Source organism: Rhipicephalus microplus, unplaced genomic scaffold, assembly GCF_043290135.1.
Source record: "Rhipicephalus microplus isolate Deutch F79 unplaced genomic scaffold, USDA_Rmic scaffold_439, whole genome shotgun sequence".
NCBI classification, from domain to species: domain Eukaryota; kingdom Metazoa; phylum Arthropoda; class Arachnida; order Ixodida; family Ixodidae; genus Rhipicephalus; species Rhipicephalus microplus.
In genome coordinates this window covers 27,501-35,220 of record NW_027465003.1, presented here as the reverse complement: position 1 = coordinate 35,220, position 7,720 = coordinate 27,501, and the positions used below count along the sequence as shown (strand labels likewise).

The window sequence follows — 7,720 nt, the reverse complement described above, 5'->3', positions numbered from 1 at the left end:
TGCGCCCACGAAAGTGGCGTGTTTGGACGTGCTTGACGACGACCACCGCAGGAAAACGAAAAACCACGTCAGCCGGGGCGAGCGACCCATGGCGGTCTGGGTGCTTATCGCTGCTATTATAGGGGCACCCCGGCAGACGCAAAAAAAAAAAAAAAATTTTTTTCGACATTCTTTTTTGCTCGTCGACCTCGGGTGACCCAGGTCGCAGTGGGAGCCGCGCACGAAAGCGGCGTCGCGAGACGGCTTCGCGGTCGCTAGTCGCACGAGCTCGGCAACCGCGTCTGCCGGGGCGGAGTTCGGGACGCCGACGGCTAAGTGGGAACCGCCGCTCGGATGTTCGCCGTTTGTGGCCGAGTGAGTGCTGGCACTCCGGCGAAGCCAAACGGGGCCGATTCCGGCACGATATCGGCGTCTTTCTACGTGCTCGCCGGCGACCGTCGCACGAGTACGGCAAAGTGCGTCTGCCGGGGCGGGGTTTGCGACGCGTACGCAATAGTGAGAACCGTCGCTCGGATGTTCGTCGTCTTTCGCCGAGCCAGTGCTGGCAATCCGGCGAAGCCGAACGGAGCCGATTCGGGCACGATATCGGCGTCTTTCCACGTGCTCGCCGGCGACCGTCGCACGAGTACGGTAAACCGCGTCAGCCGGGGCGGAGTTCGGGACGCCGATGCGAAAGTGGGAAGCGCCGCTCGGATCTTCGCCGTTTTTGGAGGAGTCAGTGGCGGCACTCCGGTGAAGCCAAGGTGCGCCAATTCGCGCACGATATCGGCGTCTTTCGACGTGCCCGCCGGCCACCGTCGCACGAGTACGGCAAACCTCGTCTGCCGGGGCGGGGTTTGCGACGCCGACGCAAAAGTGGGAACCGCCGCTCGGATGTTCGCCGTTTTTGGCAGAGTGAGTGCTGGCACTCCGGCGAAGCGAAAGAGCGCGAATGCGCCCACGAAAGTGGCGTGTTTGGACGTGCTTGACGACGACCACCGCAGGAAAACGAAAAACCACGTCAGCCGGGGCGAGCGACCCATGGCGGTCTGGGTGCTTATCGCTGCTATTATAGGGGCACCCCGGCAGACGCAAAAAAAAAAAAAAATTTTTTTCGACATTCTTTTTTGCTCGTCGACCTCGGGTGACCCAGGTCGCAGTGGGAGCCGCGCACGAAAGCGGCGTCGCGAGACGGCTTCGCGGTCGCTAGTCGCACGAGCTCGGCAACCGCGTCTGCCGGGGCGGAGTTCGGGACGCCGACGGCTAAGTGGGAACCGCCGCTCGGATGTTCGCCGTTTGTGGCCGAGTGAGTGCTGGCACTCCGGCGAAGCCAAACGGGGCCGATTCCGGCACGATATCGGCGTCTTTCTACGTGCTCGCCGGCGACCGTCGCACGAGTACGGCAAAGTGCGTCTGCCGGGGCGGGGTTTGCGACGCGTACGCAATAGTGAGAACCGTCGCTCGGATGTTCGTCGTCTTTCGCCGAGCCAGTGCTGGCACTCCGGCGAAGCCGAACGGAGCCGATTCGGGCACGATATCGGCGTCTTTCCACGTGCTCGCCGGCGACCGTCGCACGAGTACGGTAAACCGCGTCAGCCGGGGCGGAGTTCGGGACGCCGATGCGAAAGTGGGAAGCGCCGCTCGGATCTTCGCCGTTTTTGGAGGAGTCAGTGGCGGCACTCCGGTGAAGCCAAGGTGCGCCAATTCGCGCACGATATCGGCGTCTTTCGACGTGCCCGCCGGCCACCGTCGCACGAGTACGGCAAACCTCGTCTGCCGGGGCGGGGTTTGCGACGCCGACGCAAAAGTGGGAACCGCCGCTCGGATGTTCGCCGTTTTTGGCAGAGTGAGTGCTGGCACTCCGGCGAAGCGAAAGAGCGTGAATGCGCCCACGAAAGTAGCGTATTTGGACGTGCTTGACGGCGACCGCCGCAGGAGTACGAAAAACCACGTCAGCCGGGGCGAGCGACCCACGGCGGTCTGGGTGCTTATCGCTGCTATTATAGGGGCACCCCGGCAGACGCAGAAAGAAAAAAAAAATGGGGACATGGCGTGCGTCACCGTGCGGCTTCGCAGCGTTGCCGAAGTCGCCGAGCCCTTCGACTGAGCCGAACGGCGGACAGGGAACGTTGGTCGGCCGTTCTAACCTGTCGGTGCCACGCCGAGACGTCGTTAAGGAAAACCGCGTCGTGGGCCTCTACGACGCCGTCGAGTCGTTGTACGTTTGGTGTCCAGCGTGTCGGCGGCGAGTAGCGGACACGTCGTTCACGACTTCGGTCTTTCGCAGTCGACGCGAACTTGCGGAGAGTCGTGGTGCCTCACGTTTTCGGCAGAAACCGCGGCGGAATTTTCCCGTGCGTGCGCGCACGACCTCGGTGCTGTGCCGTCAGCGTAGTGTTGCACAAACTCGTGGCCTACCCAAGGTGCGGTACGTTTGCGGCCGTATCCTCGGTGGGAATTTCGTGAGTAGGGTCGCAAATTCTACGACCTCGGCGGGTTTGAGAGCGACGTAGACTTGTGGCACGCTCAACATGCCACACGTTTCGGGGCACACCCGCGGTGAAATTTTCTCGAGTACGCTCGTATTAGGGCCCAAGGAGGTCTGGGTACTTATCGCTGCTATTATGTGGGGGTTCTCGTGAGCGGCGTACGCGAAAGCGACCGGGTGTCTGATATGCGGCGGGCTTCGGCCTCGTCAAGCGTGTCCTCGGGTCTGCTCCAGGGGAATCCACGGCAGTCGTCTGCAGCCTCATCCGCTTGATGCGTTAGGGGCTGGTTGTCGGACGGTGCCGTTTTACCACGATATCGAGGTGTGTTCCGTGTCGTCCTCGGGCGATTCAGATGCGAAAGCGCCGAAGACGCGGGCGTGACCCGTCGTCTGGCGGCTTTGCAGTCTCGGCTCCGTTGCTAGTTCCGGCCGGTCCACCGACAGTGCAGCGGGCTTGGGCAACCCGCACGGCGCGACCGAGTCGATGCAACGAAAAAGAGCGAGCATGAACGTGCTTCTTGCCGCACGGCTCCCACTCGTCTTTCGGGAAGGTTGTGCCGTAGCGAGCTCGAACGCCGTCATCTCGGAGTGCAAAATAAGCGTGTTGGGGCGCCTGAAGGTGGCCTCCGCCGCACACAGACTGCGTCCGGCCCGCCGAGGGCGAGGACGGACGCGCAGTCGAACGATTACCTGGTTGATCCTGCCAGTAATCATATGCTTGTCTCAAAGATTAAGCCATGCATGTCTAAGTACATGCCGAAATAAGGCGAAACCGCGAATGGCTCATTAAATCAGTTATGGTTCCTTAGATCGTTTCTTCCTACTTGGATAACTGTGGCAATTCTAGAGCTAATACATGCAGTGAGCCTGGAGCCCTTTGGGTAACGGGTGCTTTTATTAGACCAAGATCGATCGGGTTTCGGCCCGTATTGTGTGGTGACTCTGGATAACTTTGTGCTGATCGCATGGCCACGAGCCGGCGACGTTTCTTTCAAGTGTCTGCCTTATCAACTTTCGATGGTAGGTTACTTGCTTACCATGGTTGTTACGGGTAACGGAGAATCAGGGTTCGATTCCGGAGAGGGAGCCTGAGAAACGGCTACCACATCCAAGGAAGGCAGCAGGCGCGCAAATTACCCACTCCCGGCACGGGGAGGTAGTGACGAAAAATAACAATACGGGACTCTTTTGAGGCCCCGTAATTGAAATGAGTACACTCTAAATCCTTTAACGAGGATCAATTGGAGGGCAAGTCTGGTGCCAGCAGCCGCGGTAATTCCAGCTCCAATAGCGTATACTAAAGCTGCTGCGGTTAAAAAGCTCGTAGTTGGATCTCAGTTCCAGACGAGTAGTGCATCTACCCGATGCGACGGCTCGGACTGAACATCATGCCGGTTCTTTCTTGGTGCACTTCATTGTGTGCCTCGAGATGGCCGGTGCTTTTACTTTGAAAAAATTAGAGTGCTCAACGCAGGCGAGTCGCCTGAATAAACTTGCATGGAATAATAGAACAAGACCTCGTTTCTGTTCTGTTGGTTTTTGGAATACGAGGTAATGATTAAGAGAGACGGACGGGGGCATTCGTATTGCGGCGCTAGAGGTGAAATTCTTGGACCGTCGCAAGACGAACTACTGCGAAAGCATTTGCCAAGAATGTTTTCATTGATCAAGAACGAAAGTCAGAGGTTCGAAGGCGATCAGATACCGCCCTAGTTCTGACCATAAACGATGCCAACCAGCGATCCGCCTGAGTTACTCAAATGACTCGGCGGGCAGCTTCCGGGAAACCAAAGTATTTGGGTTCCGGGGGAAGTATGGTTGCAAAGCTGAAACTTAAAGGAATTGACGGAAGGGCACCACCAGGAGTGGAGCCTGCGGCTTAATTTGACTCAACACGGGAAAACTTACCCGGCCCGGACACTGGGAGGATTGACAGATTGAGAGCTCTTTCTTGATTCGGTGGATGGTGGTGCATGGCCGTTCTTAGTTGGTGGAGCGATTTGTCTGGTTAATTCCGATAACGAACGAGACTCTAGCCTATTAAATAGGTGCGGGGTTCTCAGCACCTTACAACCTTCTTAGAGGGACAAGCGGCTCCTAGCCGCACGAAACAGAGCAATAACAGGTCTGTGATGCCCTTAGATGTCCGGGGCCGCACGCGCGCTACACTGAAGGAAGCAGCGTGTCTTTATCCCTGTCTGAAAAGACTGGGTAACCCGTGGAACTTCTTTCGTGATTGGGATAGGGGCTTGCAATTGTTCCCCTTGAACGAGGAATTCCCAGTAAGCGCGAGTCATAAGCTCGCGTTGATTACGTCCCTGCCCTTTGTACACACCGCCCGTCGCTACTACCGATTGAATGATTTAGTGAGGTCTTCGGACCGATGTCCGGCGCGGCCTTTCGGTTGCGCCGGTCTGTTGGAAAGATGACCAAACTTGATCATTTAGAGGAAGTAAAAGTCGTAACAAGGTTTCCGTAGGTGAACCTGCGGAAGGATCATTAACGGATTGTGAAGGGTGAGCGCCTCAGCTGCGTCTGCGCCCGACACTTTCTGCCGCTGACCCCGTTTGGACGCGGGGTCGGCTTTTCCCCACGGGGCTGCCTGAATGTGGAGCGGCACCCCGTGACAAATTGTTGCGCCCAGCGGACGCCAACACCGCGACCTTGGACGGTCGGCCAGGTGGCGGACGCGGGTACAAACGGCGCAACGCACTCATAGGTCGGCTTTCGACCCGCCACTGCACCGTGGCTCGAAGCGCTCGAAATGCGCGACCCGACCGCTGCGGGACCGCCTAGTACTGTAAACAGGAGCGGCGGAGCGCGAACGGCGAGTCGTGGTTACGTCGGTAGAAGGCGAGGCTGCGCGTTCCCGAAACGCCAGCCGAGTGCCCTCCCGACCGTTCGAGCGTGCAAGAACGAGACCCGACAATCGCGCGGCGACTGCCAAGTACGAGAGGAACGGCACAAGCGTCGGCGGTCGGTCAAGGAACTGGCGATGTGACGGGTCCGCTGTGCACCAGTGCATACCGTCCCGCCGTCCGCGGCAAGCGCCTCCGCGTCCTCGGGTGACGGAGGCTGCCGGTCGGTTCTTGCAGGCGAGGGATCTCGCTGGCACCGGTTCGCGTTGACGCGCGGCCGGTCATGGCACGGCGATGCGACGGCCGAGGTGCGCAGTACTCGATGGAGGAACCGCACGCTCCGATGACCGTCCCGCCCTCCGCGGCGTATGCGTACCGACCGTAATGGTTGCAGCAGCGCCGGCCGGCTTTTGAATTCGCCACACGAAACACGGTGCGAGATCGCGGTTAGGGGAGCGTCGACGTTGCCAGGCGTTTTGCTTGCTGCCGAGGGAAAGGCGGCACGGCCACGTCGCGCTCGTCGCGATTAGCGGGTCTGCGCGCTTTGGGAAGGTGCCGCAACGACTTGCCGAAAGAGGAAGCACGGAAGAACGAGGGACTTGGACGTCCCGACAATTGAACGCACTTGCGGCCAGGCCCTTGCTGGCTTCGTTCTTCCGCCTCGAGTAGGCTCGTACGCGGCTCCGGCGCCGAAAGTGGTCCTTGGCACCGACTTCGGTGGACGTGGGAAGTGCCGCGCAAGTACGGCGCGCCTGGCTCCACCTGTTGGCTAAAGTAGGCAGCCGGATCGGCATTTTGGTGTGCGGTGGCAAACCGTGGATGCGAAAAAAGCTTGTGCGATTTCGTGGAACAAAAAGCGGGGGTCCCCCTTTTTATGCGGAGGAGACCGACCCGCCCGCCGTGGTGAACCGCGACGCCACGGTAAAAACGGGAGAGGCTTGTCGATGGGACCGTGCATCCCGCGCTCCACGGAGGCCGGGAGGCGGCCGCCCGAGGAAATGTGTAGCCGTCGAGGCCCGCATCTGCGTGCACTCTTATCCAAATGGGTGTACCGCAGGCATTTTCTGGTTAGGCGGGCCAATGAGAGCGAGCACACAACGATACCTACGGGTCCGGCTTGGAGAACCGGCTTCGACGCCTCCCGAGTATTTATAGAGGGGTGGACCACGAAAGCACTCGCAAGTAGCGGAAGCGAAACGCCGTCCGAAACACACCGTTTGCTCGATTTGCGGCAGCCGAAAAAGGCGCGGCAGAGTTTTGGAGTCCAAGCGTGCGCTGAAAAGCGCCCTTCTTGGCCACTGTTTGGCCGAGTGCCAGAAACGTTTGGTTTTGACTGTACGGAATTGAACAAACACTTTTTCACGACTCTAAGCGGTGGATCACTCGGTTCTCGGGTCGATGAAGAACGCAGCCAGCTGCGAGACTTGGTGTGAATTGCAGGACACACTGAGCACTGATTCTTTGAACGCACATTGCGGCCTTGGGTCTTCCCTTGGCTTCGTCTGTCTGAGGGTCGGATCACATATCAAGAGAGCCTTCGGCGCACAAGGGAACGTGAGCCGTCGACTCGTTTTGACCGCGTCGGCAACACGGACAGCACGCTGAACACCTCACAGCGAGCGCCAACAGCGGCCACTCAAGGGCGAGACGGTGGCGACCGTCGTGCCAGAGCCCAACCGAAACGGGGGCGACCGACTGCATTGAGGATGTGGCACCTCGTTGAGACCGCCGCAGGACTTCGAGTCGGAAGGAAGCCTGCAGGGAAAGTGCGGTCGAGGTTGCGTACTCCTCTCTGCGACCGGGCGCGCAAGAGCTGCGAGAGCCACGGACGCGCAACTTTAACGCACGGTAAACACGAGGAGCGAAAGCCGGCCAGCAAAGCTTCTCCAGCCGTGCGCAAAGTGCGCGAGATCGCAGCCTTGCGTTGCGCTTGTTGCCCTCGAAGTAAGCAGGGTGTCCCGTAGACCGGGCGCTCGAACACGCTGCGGGGCCGTGCCTCCTCCAGGCTTTGCCGCGCGAACAGGGAACGTTCGCGCGCAAAGCGCAGGGAGGTGAGGAGGCTGCGCCCGACGTTTGCGGTTCGCTGCGTACGCGGTTGATGCGGAGAGCACGGCGCGACGACTTGCCGCGAAGCGGAAAAAGTCTCCCGCACGAGTTGGCGAAACGTTGGCGAAGCTTAAGGCGTTCTCGTCGTAGTCCGCCGTCGGTCTAAGTGCTTCGCAGTTCCCGTCCCGTTCAAAAAACTGGGCCACTCCAGTTGGGGCGGGGGCGACGCTACACGAGACGATGCCTCTCGCCAGGCTGCGTGGCTGCCCTTGCGGCGGCGGCGACTGGCCTCGGCGGTGTTTGGGCTTTCGACACGGTCGTTTATCACGCAACTGCTCGGACGACGCAC

The 7,720-nt window shown here is 59.8% G+C and overlaps 2 non-coding genes across 2 annotated transcripts; both read left to right on the top strand.

Annotated features, from left to right (window-relative positions):
- The first annotated feature begins 3,154 nt into the window (after window positions 1-3,154).
- On the top strand, window positions 3,155-4,969 carry LOC142794496 (small subunit ribosomal RNA). Its single transcript, XR_012892391.1, has one exon. It is a non-coding gene; the product is annotated as a small subunit ribosomal RNA (ribosomal RNA).
- Window positions 4,970-6,688: 1,719 nt separating this feature from the next.
- LOC142794492 (5.8S ribosomal RNA) lies at window positions 6,689-6,841 on the top strand. The gene has a single exon (XR_012892388.1). It is a non-coding gene; the product is annotated as a 5.8S ribosomal RNA (ribosomal RNA).
- Window positions 6,842-7,720: the final 879 nt, after the last annotated feature.